Source organism: Phodopus roborovskii, unplaced genomic scaffold (genome assembly GCF_943737965.1).
Source record: "Phodopus roborovskii unplaced genomic scaffold, PHOROB, whole genome shotgun sequence".
Classification (NCBI taxonomy): domain Eukaryota; kingdom Metazoa; phylum Chordata; class Mammalia; order Rodentia; family Cricetidae; genus Phodopus; species Phodopus roborovskii.
In genome coordinates this window covers 1,466,429-1,471,205 of record NW_026126485.1, presented here as the reverse complement: position 1 = coordinate 1,471,205, position 4,777 = coordinate 1,466,429, and positions in this window count along the sequence as shown.

Below are 4,777 nucleotides of genomic sequence, written 5' to 3'. Positions count from 1 at the left end.
CAGAGTACTTTGTTAGTTAAGACAAATCTTTCCTCTCCCAGCATCTATTAATTGCAAATAGCTTCTTAGTAAGGGATAGAACTTTGTGATCACTTCCACCTCTCGATGCTGGAATTTTGTCTGGTCTTGTGTCTGCTGCCACAGCCTCCATGAGATCATACATGTATCAGCTCTATTGTGTCTAGAAAATGCTATTTCTTTGAAGTTGTCCATCTCCTCTAGCTTCTACAATCTTTCTGCTTTTTTTTTTTTTTTGCATAAATCCCTGAGCTTTGAGGGGAGGAGTATGAGGAAGACATCCTATTTAGGGCTGAGTGATCCAAAGTCTCTCACTTTCTGTATTGAATACTGGATCTCTGTGTTAATTACCATTTACTACAAGAAAAATCTTCTCTGGAGAGTTGAGTCAATTTACTGTCCTACAGGTATAACATGTCATTAAGAGTAATTTATTACTATGTTCATTTAGTAGAATAATAGTGATAAGTTCCCTTAGGGCATGTGACCTGCCTAGATTCAAGTACTTGACCCCATTAACAGTGTAATGTATGGATTATATCTCACAGAGAAGGCCTTAAGACCAATTTTTAAAAAATGGTTGGTTATTTCTCTGCATTTGTGCCACTATTGCACAAGGGGACATATCTTACATGCAGGCTGCTGCTGTAGTTCACAGGGTTCATATTTGTGTGAGTTAATGATTATATTTCTCCTTTGACTATATACATACATACATACAAACATCCTTTCAGCACCAAGAATGCTCATCAGTATAGAGCACCAGTTTGATTTCTCTATGTTTGGTTACATAATTATGTGGTATCTTCAGCAATAGGTCTTACCATAAGCTGTGGAGGGTAACCATTGGCAATATTCCATTATGCATAATGTCAGGGGGTGTCTATGCAATACTTTTGTCCAAAAACTCAAAAAAGATGCAACCCATTTTTGGTACTGGAAATTTCAATTGGTAGCATAAGATGTCTAGTTAAGATATTGACTACCCTATTATATGATAACTCCACTTAAATGTCTTTTTTTATCTGTATATATTTTAGGAAGACTCTATAGTAGTAGGATTCCATATGGCTTTTCAAAGTAGCCTTTAGTATGAATTATTCCTCCTCATATTTCCTCCTTTACCCTATCCTTCCATTCCATTTTCCATTTAATCCTCCTGTTCTAGTTTTCCCTATATTCTTTTGTAATATTATATTTTTCCCCTTCCTTGAAAGATATGTTTCCTGACCTTGGCCCCTTATTAGATAATTAATTCTGTAGATATTCTAAAGGAAACACAGATATTTGAAGCTTAAAAGTGAGAACCACATATAAGAGAAATCATAGGAGGCATTGGAAGGATGACATGGAAGGGTGAGGTGATACCACTATAGTTAATTTAAGACTTAATACAACTGTTCAATGAGATCTCAAAGTTGCAGAGGCTTCTACGTGTCTGTCAAATGTGTTTTCTCATTTCTGTACAACATAAATGCAGATTCTCTGAAATCAGTCCCAAATAATATGTTATACATCTCTTAAAAAGAATGTGGGAAAACAATAACAACCTAAACACAAATGCAGTAGATGGCCACAGTGAACCTCTTAGAAGAGAAACTAGGAGGTACCCTTGAACAAATTGGTACAGGAGACTACTTCCTGAATATAATTCCAGTAGCACAGACACTGAGATCGACAATTAATAAATGGGACCTCCTCAAACTGAGAAGCTTCTGCAAGGCAAAGGACATAGTTGACAAAACCAAAAGGCAGCCCACAGACTGTGAAAAGATTTTCACCAATCCTACATCTGACAGAGGGCTGATCTCCAGAATAAACAAAGAACTCAAGAAACTAGTTAACAATACACCAAATAACCCTATTAAAAAATGGGGTACAGAACTGAATAGAGAACTCTCAATAGAGGAAATCAAAAAGGCTGAAAGACATTTAAGAAAGTGTTCAACATATTTAGCTATCATGGAAATGCAAATCAAAGCAACTTTGAGATACCATCTTACTCCTGCCAGAATGGCTAAAATTAGAACATCAATGACATCTTATGCTGGAGAGGATGTAGAGAAAGGGGAACACTCCTCCACTGCTGGTGGGAGTGCAAACTTGTACAGCCATTTTCGAGATCAGTATGGTGGTTCCTCAGGAAAATGGGAATCAGTCTACCACAGAACCTGGCAATCTCCCTCTTAGGCATATACCCAAATGATCCACATCCATGCAACAAAGACATGTGCTCAACTATGTTCATAGCAGCATTATTTGTAATAGGAAGAACCTGGAAACAACCTAGATGCCCCTTAAATGAAGAATAGATAAAGAAGATGTGGCACATTTACACAATGGAATACTACTCTGTGGAAAAAAAACCCCAATAGAATCTTGAAATTCACAGGCAAGTGGATGGAACTTGAAGAAACCATCCTGAATGAGGTAACCCAGTCACAAAAAGAGGAACATTGTATGTATTCACTCATATGTGGATTTTAGACATAGAACAAAGGATCACCAGCCTATAATTCACACCTCCAGAGAAACTAGGATACAAGGAGGATTCTAAGAGATTCATATAAGTTCCTTCACAGAAGGTGAAAGGGACAAGATCTCCTGAGCACATGTGGAGTGGGGGGAGGCAGTGAGTGGAGAGGGAACTAGGAGAAAGAGAAGGGGAGGAGAGGAAAGCATGTGGAACTAGGAAGATTGAGTTAGGGGAGGAATAGATGAGAGAGAGAGAGAGAGAGAGAGAGAGAGAGAGAGAGAGAGAGAGAGAGAGAGAGAATAAAACAGGGAGCCAGTATAGGTTTGAAGAAAAAACTGAACCTAGAGAAATGTCCAGAAACCTATAAGACTGACCCCAACTAACAATTTGAGCAACAGTGGATAGGCGACCATAAATTCCCTTCCCTGATAATGAGATTGACAACTAACTTATTCACCATCATGGAGCCCTCATCTAGAAGCTGATGGAAACAGAGGCACACGCCCACAACTAAACACTGAGCAGAACTGTAATCCAGATGCAAAGAGGGAGGACAAGACCATGCTGCAGAAACACATAGAGACAGCTGACCTGAACAAGGAGGAGCTAACAGGCCCCCAGACTGATAGCTGGGAATCCAGCATGGGAGTGACTCAGATCCCCTGAACATGGGTCTCAGCTAGAAGGCCTGAGCAGTCTAAGGGACCTCAGACAATGTAACCAGGATGTATTCCTGGTGCACAAAAGGACTTTGGGGCCACATCCCCCACGGAGGGATATTCCCTTAACCAAGAGACAGGAGAGAAGTCCAAATGTCTTGACAGATTTAGATGACTCCTCCTGGTAGGCATCATCCTACATGTGGAGTGGGGGTGGGTGGGAGGGGAGGGTGGTTGGGGTGTATGAGAGAGTAGGAGAGAGGGAAAGAGGGAGGGAGGGAGAGGGAACTGGGATCCATATGTAAAATAAAAAATAAATTAATTTAAAAAAGAAATAACAAAAATAAGAGTAGAAATTAATGAAATAGAAACAAAGACAAAAACAATACAAAGCATCAACGAATTTAAGAGCTGGTAGTTTGGGAGGGTAAACAAGATGGACAGACCTTTGGCCCAACTAACCTAATGGAAGAGATACCCAGGTTAGTAGAATCACGAATGAAGAGGCAAACAGGAAAAAAACCCAAAGAAATTAAGAATATTATAAGAGAATGCTTTAAAAAACCTATACTCATTAAGTTTGAAAATCAAAAAAAAAAAAAAATACAAAAACAAAAAAATGGGAGGTCTATATTTATCCAAATTACTGAAGTCACAACATGAAGAGATCAACAACCTAAATAGATCCATAACAAATAAGGAGATTGAAACATTAATCAAAAGCCTCTGAATAAAACCAGTCCAGACCTAGATGGGTTCACAGAAGATTTTTACCAACATTTTCCTTTCCTTTCTCTGTTTTTTTAATTTAAATTAAAAATAATCTTATTTTACATAACAATCCTAGTTTTCTCTCTGTACAGCCCTCCGATGCCCCCCATTGATACCCATCCTACCAAATTCCCTCCCCAGGGAGGGAGAAGGCTCCCATTGGGGGATCATCAAAGTCTGTCACATAATTTGGGGCAGGGCCTAGGCACTCCCCCATGTATATAGGCTGAGAGAGTGTCCCTCCATAGGGAATGGACTCCCAAAATCTGTGCACTAGGGATCAATACTGGTTCCACTGCCAGAAGTCCCAAAGACTGCCCTGGTCTCCCAACTTACACCCACATTCAGGGGGCCTGGTTAGGTCCTGTGCACTCCCTCTTGCTCAGGTCAGCTGGTCTCTATGGGTTTTCCCAGGATGATCTTGACTCCTTTGCTAATCACACCTCCCTCTCTACAACTGGATTCCAGGATTTTGGCTCAATGTTTAGGTGTGAGTTTCTGCTTCTGCTTCCATCAGCTACTGGGTGAAGTCTCTAGGAGGCATATAAGTTAGTCATCAATCTCATTATAGGGGAAGGACATTTAAGGTAGCCTCTCCATTATTGCTTAGATTCTTAGTTGGGGTCATCCTTGGAGATTTCTGTACAATTCTCTAGTGCCAGATTTCTCTTTAAACCTATGATGGCTCCCTCTATTCAGATATCTCTTTTCTTCCTCTCTTTCTTTATTCTTTCCTCGCCTTGATCTTCCTGATCCCTCATGTTCTTCTCAGCCTCCCCCTTCCTCTCCCTCCCTCCCCCTTCCTCCATCTGTGCTCCCAGTTTGCTCAGGAGATCTTGTCTCTTTCCCCTTC